The sequence below is a fragment of the Oncorhynchus tshawytscha genome, linkage group LG06 (assembly GCF_018296145.1).
Source record: "Oncorhynchus tshawytscha isolate Ot180627B linkage group LG06, Otsh_v2.0, whole genome shotgun sequence".
Classification (NCBI taxonomy): Eukaryota; Metazoa; Chordata; class Actinopteri; order Salmoniformes; family Salmonidae; genus Oncorhynchus; species Oncorhynchus tshawytscha.
Genome location: NC_056434.1, coordinates 41,672,413 through 41,682,948, shown reverse-complemented (window position 1 = coordinate 41,682,948; position 10,536 = coordinate 41,672,413).

Here is a 10,536-nt window from a genome sequence, read left to right as displayed (position 1 = left end):
CCTTTCCAATAAATATTGAGGGTTTTATTTTGGTGACATGATGATTGATGCTTGACTGCCTTTTGACAAATAAAAATATGCATAATAATCTCATCATGTAGACCAGGGGTGTCAAACTCATACCATGGAGGGCCTAGTGTGTGCAGGGTTTAGTGTTTTCCCTTTCAATTAAACCCGAGGTGTGGGGAGTTCCTTACTAATTAGTGACCTTGATTAATCAATCAAGTACACGGGAGCAGTGAAAACCCGCAGATGGACTTTTGAAGTGAAGAGTTTAGATTTTTGCAGCAAAGCACCGTTAAAAGGTGTCATCTCTGACGTTATGTTGGATTTGGAGGCCTCGTGGTTAGGAGGAGCATACCAGGAGTAGTTGGAGCACACCGAATGACCCGTGTAGTGGATGGGGGAAAAGAAGAAAGCCTGTCAGTATTATTTATGTTTGACGAAGAGTATCTCCCTTCACGTGTGAAAGTGGGGAAAGGTTAAGATATGCGGCGAAAGCTTTTGTTTTCAAGCCCTTGTTTTGCCGAAATTGCTAAAGATATGGACATATATCAAGTGTGTGCCGAAGGAATGTTGTTGAAGAATCTGAGGGTGTACAATGTTGTAATTGTGATGGCAACCATGATCTCAATTCCCCGGAGTGCCCGGTTAGGATAAAAGAGTATGAAGTGGCAAGGGTCAGGGCTATACAGCAGGTCTCCTACACAGAGGGTCAGGGCTATACAGCAGGTCTCCTACACGGAGGGTCAGGGCTATACAGCAGGTCTACTACACGGAGGGTCAGGGTTATACAGCAGGTCTACTACACGGAGGGTCAGGGCTATACAGCAGGTCTACTACACGGAGGGTCAGGGCTATACAGCAGGTCTACTACACGGAGGGTCAGGGCTATACAGCAGGTCTACTACACGGAGGGTCAGGGCTATACAGCAGGTCTCCTACACGGAGGGTCAGGGCTATACAGCAGGTCTCCTACATGGAGGGTCAGGGCTATACAGCAGGTCTACTACACGGAGGCACGGGAAATATTTGAAGGAAGTTAGGGAGCTGAACATATGGCGGTGGATGTTCCACAGACTGTGAAGATTGAGGGCTGTTAAACAGTTGAGGGAAACTGATATGCTGATTGTGAAGAAGGTGGATTTTATGTTTATTGTGAATGTGATTAATTGTACTGCACAAAAGAGAAAAAAAGAAAGAAACTGGACATAATAGAATCAACCAAATAATTGTGTTTATTATTTGGGTTGATATACAGCCAAAACAGTAGGTGGCGGCTTGCACCAATAGTATTTGTTTGCGGCCTGCCATAATATCAAAGAAGTCCCTGTACAGTAGGTGGCGGCAATACACCAATAGGTGTAGTCTGCCATAAACTTAAAAGAAGAAGAAGAAACCTACAGACGGCTGCGAGAGGCACAGGTCACAAAAGAAGGCGGTGAGGACAGCCGAGTTCGGGCCTCGTCCCGAGGATGAAAAGGATGATTCTTGCCCAGTGGGGGAGAGAATGGATCCTTGCATTTTGGCTGATCCATATGTGGTGTCAGGTTGGGGGACTGTTTATTTGGTGAGAGTAACTCAGAGTGGATTAGTGATGATTTGTGTTTCTTCAGTCCAGAGGGAGCGGGCGCTCCGGATCACGCGATTAGAGACAGGAAATGTGACTTGCTTTGCTCTCTGGAGCAGGGTGTCGTGGAGAGGAGTGATAAAGGGGGATTAAGTGTTGAGGAGGATTAGTTGAAATTGAAGATTCCCAGTACCTGTCATTCCTGCTGTTTGGTGCGATGCAGATCCGGTGTCGAGTCTGGGGAAAAAGAGAAGACATTGTCTGTCCTGCTAAGTTTTGATGATGTCTTGACAAGGTCATGTTAGGAAGTGTAAGTCATTTAAGGCAAATCATTTAAGAACACATTTATTTACAATGACTGTCTAGGAACAGTGGGTTAAGGGGCAGAACAACAGATTTTTACCTTGTCAGCTCAGGGATTTGATCTAGCAACCTTTTGGTTAATGCCCCAATGCTCTAACCACGAGGCTACTTGTTATCCTTGAGAGCTTTTGTTCTGAAAATACTACAGTGTTTCAGGTGTCAAGTTTATGGGCATGTTACAGCAGTGTGTAGGAGGGAGATTCCTAGATGTGAGAAGTTTGCAGGAGGGCATGAGTCGAAGGAATGTGTAGTATCGGTGGAAAAAGTTGTGTGTGTGTGTGTGTTAGCTATGGGATTGCCCATGGGGATGGAGATTGGAGGTGTCTTTTGAGAGAGAGGCAGGTTTAGGTTGCCAGGGTTAGAGTAGTACGGAAAGTGGTGTATGCAAAAGCAGTGAAGTGGGGGGTAGAGGAAGATGGGTACAGGGTGAGGGATACTGAGAGGATTCCTGTGGATCGGCAGAGACCAAGAGAGCGTGATTAGAAGAATATGTGCTTCAGTAAGGTGGGCTTTTCAGCATTTATAGCCATGGTTGCCAATTGTACTGCAGAAATGGATCATAGGTCACAGAAAATAGAGGTTGTGGTGGCAGTGGCAGAGAAGTACTTGGGATTGCGAGGATTTATTGCAGAGCAGTTGTAGGGGGTGTTGATTAGTAGTGTTCTGTCCTCTCAGACCATTGGTCTGGAGTATAATTAGATCGGGTTAAATAGTGGACTAGTGTAGTGTTTTATTTTTATTTTTTGGAGAGGGTAAATTGTTGGCGGAGAAATTTTCTGTATATTACTGTATCAAGAATTGAATGTACGTAGGCTGTGAATGGCCTCACACACCAGTACAGTAGGTGGCGGTGTACGCACCCAAATGTTGGATGCGATCCGCCAACCAAATCCTAAAGAAGAAACCCATAGACACTCGGCCGAAGATTTTTATAACTAAACCAAGATAAACCACAGCACGTCATTTCAAATGTGAACAAATGAGTCATAGTGGGCAGAACAAGCAAGGAGGTCGGCAGATCCAAGCACGAGCTAGCGAGGTCCTATTGGTGCGTTCTAGCTACATTTCCATATTTCCGTTAGGGATCGCCTACTCTGAAGTGTGCGTGTGCAATAACTCAATTTGCCTTTGCACACCTTCTAAACAACTCTGTTCGTAACAGATTGTAGTTTTGGGAACAGAAAGCTGAATTGAGGTCAAATGTTTAATTGATAAGAAAATTAGTAGAATGTCGGCCACAATCCATCTCGTTCCATCTTCTCCCACTGCCGGCCACTTCAAATCAAATGTATTTTGTCAAAAGCGCCAAATATAACAGACCTTACTGTGAAATGCTTACTTACCTTAACCAACAATGCAGTTTTAAGAAAAATAAGAGTTAAGAAAATATTGACTAAATTAACTAAAGTTTTTAAAAAATGTAAAAGAGTAACAATAAAATATCAATAACTAGGCTATATACAGGGGGTACTGGTATCGAGTCAATGTGCAGGGGTACAGGTTAGTCAGGGTAATTGAGGTAATTTGTACATGTAGTTAGGGGCAATGTGACTATGCATAGATAATAAACAGCGAGTAGCAGCAGCGTAAAAAGAGGGAGGTCAGTCCGGGTAGCCATTTGATGGCTTGGAGGTAGAACGTGTTAGAACCCTTTTGGCCCTAACCTTGACGGTCCGGTACCGCTTGTCGTGCGGTAGCTGAGAGAACAGGCTATAACTAGGGTGACTGGAGTCTTTGGCAATTTTTAGGGCCTTCCTCTGACACCCATTGGTATAGAGGTTCTGGGTGGCAGGAAGCTTGGCCCAAGCGATGTACTGTCCCGTACGCATTACCCTCTGTAGCGCCTTGCTGTCAGAGGCAGAGCAGTTGCCATTTCAGGCAGTGATGCATTAAGTCAGGATGCTCTCGAAGGTACAGCTGTAGAACTTTTTGAGGATCTGAGGACCCAAGCCAAATCTTTTCAGATTCCTGAGGGGGAAGAGGTGTTGTCATGCCCTATTCATGACTGTGTTGGTATGTTTAGACCATAGTAGGTCCTTAGTCATGTGAACACCAATGAACTTTAAGCTCTTGACCGTCTCCACTACACCCCGTTGCCATGAATGGGGGTGTGCTCGGCCCTTTTCCTTTAGTCCACAATCAGCTCTTTTGTCTTGCTTACATTGAAGGAGAGATTGTTGTCCTGGCACCACACTGTCACGTCTCTGACCTCCTCCCTATAGGCTGTCTCATCATTGTTGGTGATCAGGCCTACCACCGATGGGTTGTCAGCAAACTTAATGATGGTGTTGGAGTCGCGCTTGGCCACGCAGTCATGGGTGAACAGGGAGTACAGGGGGGGATTAAGCATGCACCCCTGAGGGGGCCCCCGTGTTGAGGATCAGCGTGGCATATGTGTTGTTCCCTACTTTTACCACCTGGGGGTGGCCCGTCAGGAAGTCCAGGATCCAGTTGCAGAGGATCCTGGACTTGTTGCTTGCCTCGAAGTGCACATAGAAGTAATTTAGCTCGTCTGGTAGGCTTGTGTCACTGGGCAGCTCGCGGCTGGGCTTCCCTTTGTAGTCCGTAATAGTTTGCAAGCCCTGCCACATCTGACGAGTGTCAGAGCCAGTATAGTAGAATTTAATCTTAGTCCTGTATTGAAGCTTTGCCTGTTTGATGGTTCGTCGGAGTGCATAACATAGTGGGATTTCTTATAAGCGTCTAAGTTAGAGTCCCACTCCTTGAAAGTGGCAGCTCTACCCTTGCTCAGTGTGGGTGTTGCCTGTAATCCAAGGCTTCTGGTTGGGGTATGTACGTATGGTTACTGTGGGGACGATGTCGATGCACTTATTGATGAAGCCGATGACTGATGTGGTATACTCCTCAATACTATCGGATGAAACCTGGAACATATTCCAGTCTGTGCTAGCAAAATAGTCCTGTAGCTTAGCACCTGCATCATCTGACCACTTCATTATTGAGCGACTCACTGGTACTTCCTGTTTTAGTTTTATACATGTGGTGAAAGATCTATCTGTGACTCTGCCCTAAGTTGGACATTTGATGTACACACTGTATCTGCAAGCTCTTGTCTAGAGCTTGCAATTGCCAAGACGAGTAGAAACATTTACTATTTAACGCAGTTGTGACAAAACTATGAGTGGAGTTGAAAATGCAATGGAAACACATTGATCTTGAGATTTGTATTCGATACATGAAAACTTAAGCGAAAAAGTACATTTTGTGTGCTCTACATCATCACCCACTGACTTTTATCTGCAACAAGACTGTTTGGTGGAAAAACACCACTGGAGGAAAAAATCACATTTTATTTATGCAGATTTAGTATATTACATTAAGATCTATCGCCAATTGGATGGAAACTAGCTACTAATATAATTTGTGATTGCTAGGCATACAAATACAATTATTGATTTAAACCTTTGAAACGAGGTCTAGTTGTGTCCGCAACCGGATTGCTTGACTGCTGCAAGGGAGATTTGCCCAATAGCAGAGCCCTGCCTGTTTTGAGCTCCACCTGTTTAGCTAAAGCAGCTCCAAAATGCAAGTATTTCAACCTAGCTCAGCGCTTTTTCTGGTGGTGGGGCAGCCAGTGGAAAATACGGAGCTTAGGGGTTGGCAATGTTCTCTAATTGTGCCGTGATTTGCTGTCACTCACGGGGACAGTATGTCACCGCAAAATCTACGGGGAGAGCTCGAAAATTCAGGCCCCTTGGGTACTGCCATAGAATTACATTAAAAGTGCCTATCCATGAGCACGTGATGTCGCGGAGCTGGGCAGACGTTTACAAACCGAGCTCTTCAAAGTTATTCCATTATTACATAAATAACAACGTTGAAACAATATTCTAACATCGGCTGATAAATTGTCAAGTACTTACCTTTCCAAAGAGCCATGGACCTCCGACCGAGAGGCAAGAAGGATGACCAAAACGTTGTTGATTCCCAAGATAACGATAATGCTACAGCTAGCAAGATTGACATTAGCCCTCATACCTCAGACAACAGTTCCAGACTGTTGCTCTCAGCAGGCTTGTAATGCTTGCTACTCTCCTCCGGGAAATTCAGGATGGTAAAAGGTCTTTCTCTGAAAATTGACAAGAAATCGGCTGAACTCCATTCTTTCTTTGACGACCTGAAATCCTCCACGAATGATCTCCTTTTGACAACGACTGAGGCTGAGTTGCGCATTAGCATAGTTGAAGATACCATCACTCGACATGACCAGGTCTTGATACAACTGCACAAGGACAATGCCTTCCTCAATAACAAGGTAGACCAGATGGAGAACCTGAACAGACGTAGCAATATCCGTGTGGTGGGATTGAAAGAGGACAGCGAGGGCCGTGACCCGGTCCGTTTCTTCACTCGATGGATCCCGGATGTCCTACGCATAATCAACCAATCGAACGCGCCCATAGAACATCAGCGCCTAAACCCCACCCAGATGTGCCCCTCCGTTTCCAGGACAGAGAGAAGATACTGCAACTTGTAAGAGCCAAAGGGGACATCACCATCGATGGCAAGAGGGTCAGCCTTTTTCCCGGATATGAGCGCGGATCTCGCCAGACGTCGCAAGCCGTTCAGACCTGCCGCCAAAGCACTGAAGGAGAAGAACATCACCGGCTACCTCATCCACCCTGCGCAGATGAAAGTTCAGTACAAAGGCCGAAGCCAGTCAACACACCGGAAAAGTGTTCACTTTTCTCAAAGAACTGAACCGCGTCTGAACCAGCTTGGTCTCTCTGGGGGATAAGATGCAGTTTGTTTGTTTTCTCTTATCCGTGCTGTCCTGGGACTGAACTGCTGATAACTTCTTGGAATTTGGATCTGTTTAACCCGCTATCCGGTTGCTATAATTGATTTGTACATTTTCAACTAACCATTTTTTCCCCGGGTGAGTTCTATTACATTTACAAGAGAGTATATTTTGGTTTAGTCAATATCCACTGGGTGAAGCAAATTAGTTATCTTAGGCCCATTGATTTCCCCCCCATTTATGTTTCTCCTCTCCTAAAAAGAGACTCAAGCAGCCCTTACTGTGGGCAGTAAATATTCAGCCATAAATGTCTATTTCCAACGTTTGTTTTCAACTTAAGAGAGCTCGCAGGTTTAAGTTTACGCCAAGGTTTAGCTAGTAAGAGCAAGATGGAAAGCGAGTAACAATGTATTTCTACAAGTGTATTCAGGTTTGATTGTTGGGATTGTGGTTTTAGTCTGACAATCGGGGTGGGTGGGGTTTCTGTTTTTTTTCTTCTTTTGTTTCCTTCCTAAAAAGACACATAGGTCACTTCAGTGTTCAAACTACAGTTGAAACATTTCCTGACTATTTACAAATGAGAGATTTCCATTCGGTTATATATTTGAAACCCAACCTATGCTTAATCCACTAAAATATGTCACATTCAACATAAAAGGTCTTAACAGCCCGATTAAGAGGAAAAGATTTTATACATACCTTAAGAAATTAAAGGCTGACATTGTGTTTTTACAAGAAACACATCTTACAGCCAGTGAACACAAGAAATCGAAGAGGGAATGGGTAGGACAAGGTTTTGAGTCCTCTTTTAACTCCAAAGCAAGAGGAACTGCAATTTTGATAAGTAGACACATCCCCTTCTGCGTCAACAACACCATCTCTGATCCCTCTGGCAGGTTTGTTTTGGTGCAGGGGCATATGTTTTCAGAGTCAACAACACCATCTCTGATCCCTCTGGCAGGTTTGTTTTGGTGCAGGGGCATATGTTTTCAGAATCTTGGACCCTATTGAATATTTATGCTCCTAACTTCGATGACCATATGTTTATTCAGAATGTCTTCCTTCAGGTTGCTCAAGCACCACCAGGATGGCTACTGGTTGGAGGAGACTTTAGTTTTTGTTTGGATACAGTTCTTGATAGGTCCTCTGATAAACCCTCCCTTCTTACCAAAGCCGGCAAGCTCACCATGTCATTCATGAAAAATCTTAATTTGCTAGACATCTGGAGACAGTTGCACCCACAGGATAGGGCCTACTCTTTTTATTCACACCCACACACACACGCATAGATAACTTTTTACTATCGACCCAACTGTTTCATAGAGTGTTCTCCAGTATCTCCCCAGATTGCTTAGTGACCATTCTCCTCTGGTATTATCAATCTCCATTCCTACCAAGGAAAATGGAGCAGAAAGATGGAGACTGAATTCTACACTCCTTAAGCAACCTGAATTTTGTGCATTCATCAGAGTGCAGATCAATATTTTTACTTTGACAAACAAACCCTCCGCTCCTGACAGTTTCATTCTTTGGGACACATTGAAAGTCTATCTGAGGGGACAGATCATTTCCTATACTAAAGGGTTGAACAGAAAACACGGTGCGGAACTGAATGTCCTTGAATCTGAAATCTCTGAGCTAGAGAAAACCTACCAAAGAGGCCCGACTAAAGATCTATACAGGCTTTTGGTAAATAAAAAACTGAAATATAATACTCTGAACACTTATCAAGCTGAGAGGGCCATCACTAAATCAAAACAGCGTTACTACGAGCTTGGAGAGAAAGCACACAAAGTATTGGCATGGCAACTGAAAGCAGAGGAAAGTAAGAGGACAATTAATGCTGTAGAAACTCTTACTAATGATATCTTTCGACTCTACTGAAATTAATGATACTTTTAAGAAATACTACGAAGACCTCTGCACTTCCCAATCAAGCGATGATCTATGAGAGATTGATTCCTTTCTCTCCTCTCTCAACCTCCCATGCCTGTCAGAGGAAGACACAGAGCGCCCGAGTGAACAGTTCTCAGTTCCTGAATTGTTGGAGGCCATTAAATCCTTACCTTCTAATAAATCTCCTGGGGAAGATGGCTTCCCTCCAGAGGTCTATAATGAATTTAAGGAGCTGTTGGTCCCCTACCTATGGAGGTACTTAAAAAAGTCTTTCCAGAGTCTTTCTCTCAAGCAGTGATTACTATAATCCACAAGAAAGGGAAAAACCCGCTAAAGTGCGCCTCCTATAGACCAATCTCTCTCAACACAGATTGGAAACTGGTCACCAAGATGATATCTAAGAGACTGGTGTCATGTCTTCCCCTGTTGGTCAACCCAGATCAGACTGGCTTCATAATTAATAGATTGTCCTCCAATAATCTCTGAATGTTCTTTGATATAATGCACCTCGCTAACAAAAAACAAATACCTAGTGTCGCAATCTCCCTCGACACTGAAAAGGCCTTTGATAGGGTTGAATGGCCATACATCTTTCGCGTCTTGGAAAAGTTTGGTTTAGGTACCGTGTTTGTAAATTTGATAAAATCACTCTACAAATCTCCTAAAAATAGGATTGCTACCAATGGGATTACTTCCTCCTCTTTCCCTCTATAGGGGGAACAGACAAGGTTGCCCAATTAGCCCCAACCTCTTTGCCCTCGTCATTTTGGCTGAGGCTATTAGAACATGCCCTGACATACATGGCTTTGAGGTGGGCCCCCATACCCATAAATTATCACTCTTTGCGGACGACCTTATCTTATTTCTAACAAACCCAGAACACTCCCTCTCTCACTTGCAGATCCTACTACAGTGTTATAGTTCTTTCTCTGGATATAAGGTCAATTTTGATAAAAGCGAAATCTTACCGTTGTCTGTCTTTGACCACCATACCATCAAGCACAAGTCTGCACAGTCTATGTTTCTGGCTCAGAGGTTTGAAAATGGTCCCTCTCCCTCATGGTTGAACATTGAAAAGTTTGAGGTAAATGATGACACTGGGGCAGAATTGTTTTACAAATGGGACAGAAAATCTATAAAAACCATCACAGACAACCCTTTAATCATACATTCTGTCCTGGCATGGCGCAAACTGCATGAGCTGTTAGGACGAGGGGGATCCCTTTCCCCTAAAACCCCTTTATGGAACAATAGATTGATTCCTATGTTTTTCCAGAATAGTAACTTTAGACCATGGTCTGATAAGGGGATCACTCTTCTGGAACATTGTTATGAGGAGGGAGTTCTTATGTCTTTTAATCAGCTGAAACAGAAATACCATTGCCTAACAGGGACTTCTTTAGCTAGGAACAACTATGAAACTTTAATAGGGTGACTCTGAAGGGACAATGGAACCTACCTAAGATGTCACCTATTGAACAACTCTGCCACGCAGACCAACCACTGTTCAAGACCATTTCCCGTGTTTACGATGCTCTTATGTCAGGACTAACACTGCCTGAGTTAGATAGACCCCGACTTAGATGGGAAAAAGATCTGGGTATTGATCTTGATGAGGGTCTATGGAGTGACCTATGCAGGGATGGTGTTACATCCACATTGAACTCCAGAAACAGACTGATCCAGTATAATTTCCTCCATCAGCTCTATATCACCCCATCTAGACTGCACAAGTTCAACCCAGATATCTCCTCCCTATGTTTTAGATGTGGCTCAGATGAAGGAACATTCCTCCATTCCACTTGGCAGTGTTCAAAATTACACGGTTTCTGGCAGGGGGTATGCGATACCATATCCTCAATTCACGGGGTTGCATTCCCTTTAGACCCAGAGGTCTGTCTACAGGTCAACTTTACTAACTCCAATCTTAGGCAAAGTCATACTA